The following is a 15,752-nucleotide window of genomic DNA, read 5'->3' on the forward strand; positions in this document are numbered from 1 at the left end:
AAACTGCAGAAGCAGGAGAGGGTGGGCTGAAACCCACAGAAAGCAGCTGTTTTAGCTGTGAGCAACTGCCTCGGGTTAAAATCTCTAGCCAACTCCATAGCACAAAGGGCTGGGACAGCACTAAATTAGCTACAGCTACTCACCTTGGGCTCCATAAGAGGGAGGGCAGACTGGATAGGAAATGTGTGGAAGAGACTTGGGATTAGGAGAGATGGGAGGGCCCTGGGAGTTTTATACTGAATCACTCCCTAACAGGACACTAGCCTTCTTACTCAAAGAGCCCCTTCCCAGAGACCCTGGGAGAAGCAATAGCCACTTCCTCAGGAATTTCACACCACCAGGCAAGGCCACAAGAATGCAAACTGAGCATCATTAACAGCCAGCAAGCATTTGCCCCACCCTCTGAAAATCCTCTTACCCTGTACACCTGAGGGATTTTTCATTCAACTGAGGGCTAAAACCCAAGGCTCATCAAGTAACTGAGACTAATAGCCTCCAGGCAAAATGATGGGTGATAACTGGACCTTTCCAGGACTTGCAAATGTACCCAGGAAATTAAGACCTCACAGTGGTGATTAACATGGATCCTCTCAGCACTCATACAAACCCAGTAGAGGGAGCCACAAACAGAGGAACACCAACACCCACAGAGAAAATTTGGCAGACTCCAAAACCCACTGAGACAGACAAAATAGTGAAACAAAGAAACAAATCCCAAATGATAGAACAAGAGAACTCTACCGAAAAAGAGATGAATGAAATGCAGTGAAGCAAGTTATCAGAGGTAGAGTTTGAAAAGATGATAATGAGGAAGCTCAACAGAATGAGTAAAGAGCTCAAAGCATGAGTAAAGATATAGAAACACTGAAAACCGACCAATTAGAAATGAAGAATGACATAGCAGAAATAAATAACACACTGGAGGGAATAAACAGCAGAGTAGAGAAAGCTGAGGACCGTATCAGTGAATCAGAAGACAGGGTAGAAAAAAAATCACCCAATCTGAAAACCAAAAAGAAAAAACAATTAAAAAACAGGAAGACAGCTTAAGAGAACTGTGGGACAATATCAAACATATCAACATCCACATCATAGGAGTTCAATAAGAAGAAAAGAATCAAGGATTACAGAATATATTTGAAGAAACAGTGACAGAACCCTTCCCTAACTCGGTGAAGAAGAAAAAAAAAAAAAAAAGGCTTTAAAAGGCTTTAAAGTTGAAGAAGCACAGAGAGCCCCAAGAAAGAAAAACTAGAACAGGCACACACCAAGACAAAGAGAGAATCCTAAAGGAGCAAGAGATAAGCCACAGGTTACCTACAAAGGCACCCCCCACCCCCCACCCCATAACACTACCAACTGACTTCTCAACAGAAACACTACAGGCCAGAAGGGAATGGCATGAAGTAATCAAGGGCATGGAAAACAAGGATCTGAATCCAAGAATATTCTATCTACCTAGGCTATTACTCAAAATAGAAGGTGAAATAAAGAACTTCCTAGACCCAAAAAAAAAAAAAAAAGGCTACGGGAATGTATTAGCGCCAAACCAGCACTGCAAGAAATGATAAAAGGAATGCTGTATTTAGTAGAGGAAACAGAAAGAAAAATATTACAACAATAAATGAGTACATATCAATAATAACCTTAAATGTAAATGGATTGAATGCTCTAATCAAATGACACAGAGAAGCTGACTGGATAAGAAAGCATGACCCATCTACATGCTGTTTACAAGAAACCCACCTCACAACAAAAGACTCACAAAAGTTGAAAGTGAAGAGATGGAAAAAATCTTCCAAGCAAACAGAAAGAAAAAAGAAAGCTGGGTTAGCAAAACTCAAATCCAATAAAATAGACTTCAAAATGAAGTCCATAACTAGAGACAAAGAAGGCCACTTCATAATATTAAAAGGATCTATCCAACAGGAAGATATAACTTTAGTAAACATATGTGCACCCAAAATAGGAGCACCAAAATATATTTTAAAAGGTCTGGAGGACTTCATAGAAGAAAATAACAACAATACAATCATAGCAGGGGACTTCACAACCCACTGACATCACTGGATAGATCCTCTACACAAAAAATTAGCAAGGATACGAAGACTCTGAATGATGCACTAAATCAAATGGATTTAATAGGTATCTACAGAAAATTACACCGAAAAACTACAGAGTTCACATTCTTCTCAAGTGTATATGGGACATTCTCAAAGATAGACCACACAAACTAACTCTCTAAAAGTTCAAGAAGATTGAATTCATATCAAGCATCTTCTCAGATCACAATGGCATGAAACTAGAAAATCAGCTACAACAAATACACATAAAGACATTTAAACACATGGAGGCTAAACAGCATGTTCTTAAACAACGAATGGGTTACCAAGGAGTTCAAGGAAGAAATTACAACCTTCTTGAAAACCAATGAAAATGAACACACAAAAACACAAAATTGATGGAACGCAGCGAAATCAGTCCTGAGAGGGAAGTTCATAGTACTACAGGCCTACCTCAAGAAACAACAACAATTTCTAATTGACTATCTAACATCACAACTTAAAGAACTAGAAAGCAAACAAAAAGAAAAACCCAGAGCAAGTAGAAGGAAAAAAAATACTAAGGATTAGAGCAAAAATAAAAGACATGACAGTAAAAAAAAAAATTCAAAAGATCAATGAAACAAAGAGCTGATTCTTTGAAAACATAAACAAGACTGATGGACTCTTAGCTAGACTCACCAAGAAACAAAGAGGACCCAGATACACAAAATCAGAAATGAAAGAGAAGTAACAACTGACACCACAGAAATACAAAGGATCGTTAACAAATACTATAAACAATTATAAGGCAACAAATTGGGCAATCTAAACAAAATGGACAAATTTCTAGAAACCCACAGTCTCCCAAAACTGTACCGGGAAGATATAGAAAATTTGAACAGACCAATAACAACTAAGGTAATTGACGATGTAATCAAGAATCTCCCAGCAAACAAAATCCCGGGCCCCGATGGCTTCACAGGGGAGTTTTACTGAACAGTCTAAGAAGAACTACCACTCATTCTCCTCAAGAAGGAAGACATCAAAACTTGTTTTATGAGGCCAGCATAATTCTAATTCCAAAACCAGATAAAGACACTACAAAGAAAGAAAACTACAGGCCAATGTCCCTGATGAACATAGATGCCAAAATCCTCAACAAAATATTAGCAAGTCGGATCCAGCAATACATTAAAAAAATTATTCACCATGACCAAGTGGGATTCACCCCAGGGATACAAGGCTGGTACAACATTTGCAAATCAATAAACGTAATACACCACGTAAACAAAATGAAACATAAGAACCATATGATCATACAAATAGATGCTGAAAAATCATTCAACAAAATCCAGCATCCATTTCTGATAATAACACTCAGCAATGTGGGAATAGAGGGATCATATCTCGACATAATAAAGGCCATATATGAAACACCTACAGCCAACATCATACTCAACTGGCAGAAATTAAAAGCTTTTCCCTTAAGAACAGAAACAAGACAGGGATGCCCACTTTTGCCACTCATTAGTTAACATATTACTGGAAGTCTTAGCCACAGCAATTGGACATAAAGAAAAAATAAAAGGGATCCAATTTGGAAAGGAAGAAGTGACACTGTCATTGTTTGCAGATGACATGATACTGTACATAGAAAACCCTAAATACTCTATCAAAAATATACTAGATTTAATAAGAGAATTTAGTAAGGTAACAAGATACAAAATTAACCTCAACAAATCAATAGCATTCTTATACACCAATAATGAACTCACTAAAAGAGAAACTGAAAAAACAATCCCATTTACTACTGCAGCAAAAACTACCAAGATATCTAGGAATAAACTTAACCAAAAAAGTAAAGTACCTATTTGCAGAAAAATACAGAACATTGGGGAAAAAAATAGATTAAGATACAAAAAAGGGGAAGCATATGCCTCATTCATGGATTGGAAGAATTAACAACATTAAAATGTCCATATTACCCAAAGCAATCTATAGATTCAATGCAATCTCCATTAAAATACCGGCATATTTCACAGAACAAGAACAAATTCTTCAAAAGTTTATATGGAACCAAAAGAGACCCCAAATAGCCACAGCAATCTGGAAAAAGAAGACCAAAGTAAAAGGAATCACAATATCAGATATCAGGTTATACTACAAAGCCACTGTAATCAAAACAGCCTGGTACTGGCACAAGAATAGGCATACAGATCAATAGAACAGAACAGAAAAGCCGGAAATAGATCCAAGACATTATGCTCAAATAATATTTGACAAAGGTGGCAAGAGCATACAATAGATAAAGATAGCCACTTTAATAAATGGTGTTGGGAAAATTGGACAGCTACATGCAAAAAAAATTGAAACTAGACCATCAACTTACACCCTACACAAGAATAAATGCAATATGGATAAAAGAATTTAAATGTGACTCATGAATCCATAAAAATCATAGAAGAAAATATAGGCACCAAAATTTCAGACATCACACACAGCAGAATTTTCACTGATACAACGCCTAAGAAAACAGAAACAAAGGAATAAATTAATACGTGGGACTACATCAAACTAAAACACTTCTGCATAGCAAAAGAACGAACCATCAAAGTGGAAAGGGAACACACTATATGGGAGAGCATAATTGCCAATGATACATCAAATAAGGGGTTACTTTCCAAAATATACCAAGTACTCATAGAACTCAACAAAAGGAAGACAAAGAACCCAATTAAAAAATGGGCAGAGGACCTAAATAAACACCTCTTCAAAAAGGACATAAAAATGGCGAAGAGAAATATGAAAAAATGTTCAACATCACTAATCATCAGAGAGATACAAATTAAAACAACTATGAGGTATCACCTCACACCTGCCAGAATGGCTGATATCAAAAAAATCATCAAACAACAAGTGCTGATGGGAATGCAGATTGGTGCAGCTACTATGGAAAACAATATGGTATTTTTTGAAAAAATTAAAAATTGAACCACCATTTGACCCCATGATCCCACTTCTAGGAATATACCCTAAGAAGCCTAAAATAACAATCAGAAAAAATATATGTACCCCTATGTTCACAGCAGCACTATTTACAATCACTAAGATATGGAAAAAACCCAAGTGTCCATCAGTAGATGAGTGGATAAAAAAAGCTGTGGTACATCTACACAATGGAATACTATGCAGCTGTAAGAGAGAGAGAGCTCTTATCCTTTGAGATGATATGGGGGTCCTGGAGAGCATTATGCTAAGTGAAATAAGCCAATCAGAGAAAGACAAATACCACATGATCTCACTTATATGTGGGACATAATGAATAAAATTAGCTGTTGAACAAAATAGACTCAGAGACATAGAAAGGAGTACAGTTCGAATTAATTGACAAACCTCAGAGGAGGTGGGGGTGATAAACCAAAGAACTTATATGCATGTACAGGTAACCAATTGACACAGACAACAATGCTGGGGGCATGGGGAGCAATCAGGAGAAGGGTGTCTGGGGTCAAATAAGAATCATATGTAAAAAAAAATAAAGTAACAAAAATTTCAACAACAACAAAAAAAAAACTTTTGTCTTATAAAGCCACCAAAAAAATAAATAAATAAAACAAAAGACAAGGAACTCAAACTGGGGAAAGAGCATGAATAAACTATTTACCAAAGATGAATTACTATAAACAATAAATGTAAGGGAAATAACCTTAATCTCATTAGTAAATGAAATAAACAGTCAAAACTATGAAATATTGCTTTTTACCAGTGAGATTACAAAAAAATTAAACTCAGTACTGTCTAGAAAAGACAATGAAGACACCTCAGTGAAAATGTTATCAATCTTTTCTGAGGCATTTTAAATGCTTATTCCAATTGACCCAGCAATATTCCACTGCCATTTATCCTATGCAGAACTGTGTAAAAACAGATACAAAGATATTTACTGCAATACTCTTTGCCATTGTACAAATCTGGAAACACTAATCCCCATCAATATGGAATTAAATAAATTACAGTACAACTACAGTTGAGGTACCAAAACAGCCATTTTTAGATACAATAAAGTTATAAAACATTGACTATTAAAGAAGCTTTTTTCTGAAAAATAATGTTAATATATGCACTGGGGGGAAAAAATCAGCCCAGACTGGAGCAAGTTATAAGGCTATGGAAGAGGTTTCTTTAGGAAAACAAAAACTGACCCATTTCCCCATGCTTCTTAACATCCTGAAAAGCAATTTCAATAACTGAGGAAGAATTGGGAAGTAAATACAAATTAGTGATAAATACATAGAAAAATAATCAAACAAATTATTAAATTCATGAGAAAGCAAGTATTACAGAGAAAAATAATTATGTCTCAACCATTACTAGAGTTTATATTGTCACAAAGCAAACACTGATTACTGAGGTTAAGTATATAAATATGAAGAGTACAGTAAACAGAGGGGCTAAAGAAAGCCAAATCTTTACTGTCCACAGTGGAACATTGATAAAAAATGCTTAAAACTTTATTTTTTACAGACATAAAGGTAACTGTGAATAGCATAAAGTAAAATTTGGGAGGACGCTAGGGGCTACTGTTTTTTATAAGCTTTTCTTTGAGTGTAAATTACATGCATGTAGTACTTTTCTAAAACAAAGTTAATTGCAAATCACAGAAAAAGAAACATAATGACCGGTGAACATGGGAAAGACAGCCCCATTTGTGAGGTTCAATATGCAATGATAATAGATAATGATAATACTTACATAGAATCTATTATGGGATAGACACTAAGTGTTGTATATGTATTAATTCATCTAATTACAGCAGCCCTTGACCAAGGTACCATTTTTCTCCCATTTTGCATATAGGAAAACTGAGACAATGATTTGTCCAAGGTCAAACTGCTAGTAAAAGGCAAAGTCAGGATCAGAAACCAGACAAGCTGCCTCCAGAGTCCACATGTTTAATCACTATTCTAAACTGACTATAAATTTAGTTTGCTAAAAGCAGTAAGCAGTCACTTACAAATTGAAACAAAACTGGACGGCAACTAGAAAATATTTCAAATCTCTCTATACAGAGTCTTTCAAAGTGGTATGTGTACAATTTGACATAACTTCTATGGAGAAAAATGTCAATATCAAAAATACAAAAGCATGTATGTATGTGCATATTCATCCTCTTTTAACAGCAATTCTAACTAAGAATTATTCCTACAAATAAACATACATTGTATTATATTTATATATAAGTTTATATTAACAGAAGATTGAGAACCTAAATACCCATCAAGAAATATCAATACATTTACTAGAAATATGAATTCTTGAATCCACTTAGGTGCATACCCAATGATAACTGAATACATCATCGTATTTAGACATTAAAACGTCCTTGAACGTTTAACAATGACACATTCTCTCAAGATCTTCAGAAGAGTATCACTAAAGTCCAATGATTAAGTCTACATTGGTTCATTGGTGATTCACAGAATGCATTAATACATTACTGGTTTCAAGAAGTGTCAAAATAGACAAATTTTGCCCTGGCTGGTTTGACTCAGCGGTTAGAGCGTCGGCCTGCGGACCAGGGAATCCCGGGTTCGATTCCAGCCAAGGGAACGTACCTTAGTTACGGTTCGTCCCCAGCCCTGGCTGGGGTCGTGTGGGTGGCAACCAATTGATGTGTCTGTCTCGCATCGATGTTTCTCGCTTGCTCTCTCTCTCTTTCTCTCTCTTTCCTTCCCTCCCACTCTGTCTGAAGATAAATGTAAAAATATCCTTGGGTGAGGATTAAAAAAAAACAGAGACAAATTTTATTGTACTCTAGAATTTCCAAAATATATTTATTTGGTCTAGGAAACCTTTTGGTTGCGAAAATCAATTAAAATCTAACTGGACGTAAGTGTTCCATGAAATGGAGGTAGAAAGCATGCATTAACAACAAATAAATGTATGGTCTCAAACTAGAAATATTTGTGTTTGTACTGAGGACGCTAATTATATGTGGCAACTGATCTGAATGAATCCTTTCACTCTTATACCATTCCTTCCTCCCTTTCATGGTACATTACTCTGTACCTCACACACTACGCAAATTTAAGCAAAATCTCTACAGGATATTCCTGGAGAGGTAAATTAAGAATTGTTCTTTATCAAGAAGTATGCTGTGTAAGCTGATTTACAATAAACATAAAATTAAAACTACAAATTCATTAAGAATTTCTGCTACTGGTAAAAATGGAATAAAAAGGACCAGATTTACACTACCACACTGACTAATAAACCAAGCAAAACATGTGCAACAATGTTTTTGAGACACTGGACAACAAGTAATATAGGGCTGTGGTCCCTGAGAGAGGAGAAACAAATGAGATAATCCCTATGATTGTCCCAAGCTAACTCCCAGGAGTCAGGGATGGGGTGGGGTATGGGGAATAGAGAGGGCTGATGTAGTTATAAAAAGGTAGCACAAGGGAATCAGTCTTGTGATAATTGTTGAGTTCAGTGTCTTGGTTGTGGTTACATGAAATTACACGATTAATTGCAGTTACACATACATGGGCGCACACAGACAAATGAGTACACATTTACCTGGTGAAATCAGAATTAACTCTATGGATTGTACCACTCACTGTCAATTTCTTGGTCTTGATCATGTACTAAAGATAAGCAAGATGCTAACACTAGGGGAGGTTGGGTGGACAGGACAGCTACATCGGACCTCCCTGTATATTTCTTTGTAACTTCCTATAAAACTGTAATTATTTTAAAATGAAAAGTTTTAGAAAAAATTAAAAAGGCAGAGATATAAAGCAAGACCCAACTATATATACTACTTATAAAAAATTATTTAAATATATAGACATAAATAGGTTAAAAGCAAAAAGACAGAAAAAGATATACCAACCTGACACTAATCAAAAGAAAACTATAGGAAACTATATTAAAATCAACATGGATTCCAGAGCAAAAACTATGAGGTCAGAAATAAAGAAAGGATCATTTTATAACAATGAAAGGATCACTCTATCAGAAGACTATAAAAATCCTAAACATGTATCTCTGTAACAAAGGAGCTTCAAAATAGCCCTGGCCAGGTGGACCAGCTGGTTGGAGCATCTTCCCATACACCAAACAGGTTATGAATTTGATTCCCGGTCAGGGCACATACCTAGCTTTCGGGGGCATCCCTGGTCGGGGCAGGTACGGGAGGAATTGATCAATTTCTCTCTCTCACTTTCTCTAAAAATCATAAGCATCTTTGGGTGAGAATTAAAAAAATAAAAAGTTTCAAAATATATTAACCAAAAATGACAAAACTTAAAGGAAAAAAGACTAAATAACACTTACAGTCAAAGATTTCAACAACCCCCTTTCAATGACTGACAGAAGTACACTCATAATTAGTAGGGTTCTCTTGAGAAATGCAATCAGCAAATTTGACCTGACATTTTTGGCACAGAACACGCATTCTTTTCAAGTGCAGAGAGACCACTGAGCAACAAAGACCACATTCTAGGACGTAAATCAACTTTTAAAAATGTCTAAGTATTCAAAATATACAAAATATATTCTCTGATTGGAAGAAAATTAAATCATTAATATTTTGGAATATTAATATCTAGATAGTAATCCCCTAACAAAATTATTTTAAAAACCCATGATCAAGGCAGAAATCAAAAGGCAAATTTAAAAGTATTTTTAAATGAATGCAAATGTAAAGCAGCACTTTAATAAATGTAGAACAGACAAATCTCCCATGCAGAATTCCAAAGTATTGAAGTTGATACTCAACCTTTGAGGGGGAAGTAAAACGTTTGATATGATGTGATGAAAATGCTACTTTACTTCTGTGATCTTCCTCCGAAAAATCCATAACCCCAGTCTAATCAGGAGAAAAGCCTTAAATATATACCAATACAGAGAGGTGTGTCATACAATATACCTGACCAGTAATCCTCCAAACTAAGGTCATCAAAAACAAGAAGAGTCTGAGAAAATGTCACAAGAGGAGCCTAGAGACATGACAACTAAATACGAGGTAGTATCCTGGATGGGATCCTGGAACTGGAAAACTACATGAAATAAAAACGAAGGAAACTGATATAAACCACAGACTTTAGGTAATAATAACATATCAATATTGGTTCATTAATTGGAAAAAAGACATTATATTAAGATATTAATAAGGGGAACTGAGTGCAGACACTCTCTGTACTATCTTCTCAATTTTTCTGTTAATCTAACTTCTAAAAAATAAAGTCTACTAAGAAAAAAATCATACTACACCTAGGAAAACTTAAATTCTCCCTGCCCAAAGTAACTTCTCCTTTTTATGATCTGTCAGAGCATAGTCTACAGTTCATGACATACCTCTCTAATTTTTATAAAAGTTACATTATGGCTCAGATCATGAACCAACCACACATCTTTGTAAACTACCACCTCCCCTTCCACCTCCACTTAAAAATACTGCCTTTATCCCTAGTATGTAAATAAGATTTAAATGGCTAACTCGGGATTCTGAGATACCTTTCAACTATTTCTTTTAAATTATTTAGCTTAGTAGTTTAAACTGATAATTCTTCAAGTACATAAAAACTGCATGGTTATACTAACACAAAATGATATTTAACTTATATAGTATTGTATAAATCAATGTCTTTCAAACTGAGGTCCATATGTATTCACTGGGATCCTAGACATCCTTATGAGAAATCTTTAATTGCATATTTTAATTTCCATAATTTAGAAATGCCTGATAAAACACACTCAATTATATCGGTGACCCAAAAATCCAAATACTGATGTGCAATGCTAACTCCCACATTTACCTTCACAACTGTACTTATGCCAAGCAAAGCTTTTAGTAGCAAATTATTCATTTCCCAAAAGTGATATCCAAATGAGACAATGTATAAACGTTATATAACAGGGTTTCATACAAATTCCAATAGACAAAACCTGAAGTCAAGCAGCACACAATACTGCATAGGCATGCCAAAATATCTGAACTGTCATAACCTAATATCAGTCAAGTGATTCATTTGACAAAATAACAATCTACTGCATTAGTGTTAATTTTTACATTGGCTTTAGTTTGGTTACTTGTAATTGTAATTTATAACTGTAATCTATTTTCTAGTTGTAGCAAAGATAGGCAAAAAAAATTTACTCAGAAATTTAACATTAAAACAAACAAATTTAACATTAAAAAAATAATAAACCAAGCCAATAATCTCTGCAAGAATTTTTTTCATTACATTTACCCTGACACTATAAACTCATAAATGAAAAGCTATTACATTCACTGAAAAACCTCAGAGGGAAGAGTAATGGGAAGAGATAAACCAAAAAACTTATTTGCATATATGAATAACCAATGGAGACAGACAATAGTGCAGTGAGGAGGGGGGGTGGGCAGGAGGGAGTCAATAGGGGTAAAAAAGGAGGAACATTTGTAATACTTTCAACAATAAAGATTTAAAAAAAAAAAAAAAAGATAAAGAGAAAAAAAAATATGTCTAGTTGTACTTTAGGGTTGCCCAAAGGCACTCTAACATACACACTACTTAAAATTTAAGTATCTCTAATATTTAAACATTTAACTTGAAATAAAAACTTTAATTTTGAACATTGCATGAATATAAAATTTTGATTTACCTAGACATTATTAACAAAACTAAAAACTTTTAAAATTCAAATTAAAAATGAAACTCAAGTACTTAACAAGCCTGGGTTTAAGTCTCAGGTTTACTTTTTTGTTAACGGTGGGATCTTAGTTGAAGACACTTAAAACCCCTCTGGTCCTCAGTTTCTGCCTGTGTAAATAAGCATAATATGTGCTGTGTCTTTCCTACATAAGCAAGTGTAAAATGAATAAAACCTACCCACATTACCAATATGCTTTCTTTGGACAGAAAAGTTCAACTGATATAAAAAATTCACTTCAGAAATACACTAAAATATAACAATCTTGTCATCATTTTTTAATTGAATTTATTGGGGTAACATTGGTTAATAAAATTATAAAGGTGTCAGGGGTACAGTTCTATAATACATCATCTATATATTGTATTATGTATTCGCCACCCCAAGTTAAGTCTCCTTCCATCACCATTTATCCCTCCCTTTACCCTCTCACCACACCTTTCCCTCTGGTAATCACCATACTGTTGTCTGTGTCTATAAATTTTTTAGGATTTTTTTTGCTTAATCCCTTCATCTTTTCACCCAGTCCCCCAATCCCCTACCCTTAGTTTTTAGTGAAAAAGATTTAACCTACATTTAAACACTGGCTATATAGACAGAACTTATCTGACATTATATAACCGTCTGTGGAAATACAAAAAAAAAAAAAATCAAAGGTCCATGCTCTCAAGGTATGTGTTATTGGGGAGTAGGGACACGTAAAGAGAAAATTCTATCGTGCACTCAAAAGAAGAGAAAAAAAATTAAAATTAAAAAAATAAAATAGCCCTGCCGGTGTGTCTCAGTGGTTGAACACTGACCCATGCACCAAGAGGTCACTGGTTCAATTCCCAGTCAAGGCACATGCCCAGGTTGTGGGCCAAATCCCCAGTGGGGGGGTATGCAAGAGGAGGCCAATTGATGTTCTCTCTCATCAATGTTTCTCTCTCTCCTTCCTCTCTCTCAAGTCAATAAAGAAAAAATAATAATAAAATCATAATTATTGGGGGGGAAAAGAAATATATAGTACTATGAAAACTCTAAATATCTGGCCAACTGGGGAGTCAAACTGCTTTAATGATTTAAAATGTTATTCAGTCCTGGCTGGTTTGGCTCAGCAGTTAGCATGGGCCTGCAGTCCAGAGAGACCCGGGCTCGGTTCCCACTAAGGGCATGTACCTTGGCTGCAGTTTGTCCCTGGCCCTGGTTGGGTCGTACAGGTGGCAGCCACTCGATGTGTCCCTTTCACGTCGATGTTTCTCTCTCTCCCTCCGGCTCTATCTGAACAAAAAAATGAAAAATTGTCCTCGAATGAGGATAAAAAAAAAGTTATTCAAAACCAATTATAAGTAATATAATTCCTTACTGGTTACCTATTATCTAGTAGGCAATGTGGTGTGGTAGGTAGGGACACCAGACTCAAACCTAAACAAGACATACACTGTCCTCACAGAAAAAGCAATTGAGAAGTAAAGACAAACCTAAAAAAAGAAAGAAACATGCCAAAATGGAGAAAGAAAGGCATACTACAAAAGTATATAGTACTCAGGGAACATACTAATAAAAATTGCTTTTTTCCTTTATATTTTTCATGTCCTTTTTTTAACATACAAGCACTGGGGGGGGGGGGGGGGGGTTCCATTCAAAAAGAAAGTTCAATGTTTTTATTTTTTATTTTTCAATTACAACTTACATTGGAAAGTTCAGTATTAATAAATGAATTTATACTGGTAGTTTATCTCTATTTTCTTACCTCAGACATTGCTACAGAAATCCATATTCAACTTACAGTACTTGTATTATAGCGCTTATCATGGTATAGTCATAGGAGCAAAAATGTTGTTCCCCAGAGGACAGGATACTTAATATTTCTAGTCTGCCTGGTTCACAATGAACATTAAATGTATGTTTATGAAAAATTCCTCAGCCCTTTATTGGGGGAGAGGTATAAAAAAGTATTCCAAGACAGATCAGCTGTATGCCTCTGCTAGAAAAAAAAAAATGTATGTTTTCTTTAAAATTATTTTTCCCTTATTGATTTTAGAGAGAGGGGGAGAGATAGAAAGAAACATCAATGAGAGAGAACATAGATTGGCCGCCTCCTGCACGCCTCCCACTGGGGATTGGGCCCACAACCTGGGCATGTGCCCTGACTGGGAATCGAACTGGAGACCTCTTGCTGTATGGGTCGACGCTCAACCACTGAGCCACACTGGCCAGGCAAAAATATATGTTTTTATCACAGTAGACAATATTTCTTACCTCCAAGAGCAGTGTAGAATATCAGAGGATGATGAACACAAGCAATGAAATTGGACCGGGTCTCAGAATTAGAGAAAAATCATATTTTTTCTTGTACTGAATAGAGGCATATCATTTTTAGCTACAGTGCTAACATTTTTCAAAACTACAGTTTCTGGTATTTCCTCTTTTTTTTTTTTAATTTTTTTTATCCTCAGCTGAGGACATTTTTCCATATTTTTGTTCAGATAGAGTGGAAGGGAAAGAGAGGAAGAGAGAGACAAACATCGATGTGAAAGAGACACATCGAGTGGCTGCCACCCACACAACCCAACCAGGGCCAGGGACAAACTGCAACCGAGGTACATGCCCCCAGCGGGAACCGAACCTGGGTCTCTCGGGACCGCAGGCCGACACTCTAACCGCTGAGCCAAACCAGCCAGGGCTCCTCTATTTTTTTTTTTTTTTTTAAAGAGAAATAGTAACATAAATGCCTGAATAGCTATATAAAGGAGATGGTTAGATAAACAACCATTTTCTACATATCCACCATATCAACACCATGCTCAGAATGTTTATACTGAACAGATGACACAGCAAGAAAAGAACTGGGAGCAGGTAGGTTCAATGCCTAGGAAGCATCCACAATGCAGTACTGACTGAAGCGTCCAGTTTCTGAAAAAGCCTGGCAAGCTAAAGATGTTTCTGTCAACAATGCATGTAGTAGGACACACAGACATCTTAACTAGGTTTACTATTATGAGTCAAAAATTAACCCAAGAAGAGAGTGTAAAACAATACCTCTACAACTTCTGGCCACAGTACACTGTTACTTTAGCATTCACTATTATTCCAGGCTAGCTTTGCTAATGCTACTCACTTTTCCCAATCACTCAAGACAGCATATAATATGCAAACAAAGAAATGATGTTATTAATAAAGAAAACTCTAAATTATGTCTGATCCTTTTCTGAAATTAAATCACAAACTTGAGTACTTTCGTTATCTATTTGGGGTCTCACAGCTAGTGAGTGTCAAAATCTGGGGGCTGGTGCAGGAAGAAAATTCAAAAAAGAAACATCTTAAAGTATACTTAGAACCCACAAACATTTCAAGTACTACCTACTCTTTTCAGTCTATTCCCCCAAGTAACACCTCTCTAACAATTTACTCTTGACAGTGGTCTTCTGGAATCTCTTTATCTAACAAAACAATCAAAAACCTTATTTGGGACATAAAGAACCTCTGCACTAAAATATACCAGACATCATTCTAACATATCCTATTCTTATTCACCGAGCAGATTATTAGGATTGTTAATTATTAATGACACTAATTTATAAATACTGTGCACTTTACATGCATTACCTCATTCAATTCACACAAACCTAGGAGGTGAGTACTATCACTCCTATTTTACAGATGAGTAAAACTAAGGCTTAGAGGTATTAAAAGGCTTACTCAAAAAAACAATAAGGGCAGATAATGTTGCATGGTTTGGGTAAAACACATGGCATACTTATTCTTAACTCATAATCATCTATTAATTCACCTCCAGAAGTAGAAATGTTACAATATTATAATCAGTATGCAGAGGTGGGGAGACATACTGACAATCACATGTAGACAAGTGTTAAGAAAGAAAACCGTGCCCTGGCCGGTTTGGCTCAGCAGTTAGAGCGTCGGCCTGCGGTCCTGAGAGACCCGGGTTCGGTTCCCGCTAAGGGCGCGTACCTCAGTTGCAGTTTGTCCCCGGGCCTGGTTGGTCGTACGGGTGGCAGCCGC

General features: G+C 35.8%; 1 protein-coding gene across 17 annotated transcripts in view; it reads right to left on the reverse strand.

Annotated features, from left to right (window-relative positions):
* KDM6A (lysine demethylase 6A) overlaps nt 1–15,752 on the reverse strand; it is a 270,740-nt gene that overhangs the window by 219,602 nt on the left and 35,386 nt on the right. The window lies entirely within an intron of this gene.

This window comes from Molossus molossus, unplaced genomic scaffold (assembly GCF_014108415.1).
Source record: "Molossus molossus isolate mMolMol1 unplaced genomic scaffold, mMolMol1.p scaffold_m16_p_2, whole genome shotgun sequence".
Lineage (NCBI taxonomy): Eukaryota > Metazoa > Chordata > Mammalia > Chiroptera > Molossidae > Molossus > Molossus molossus.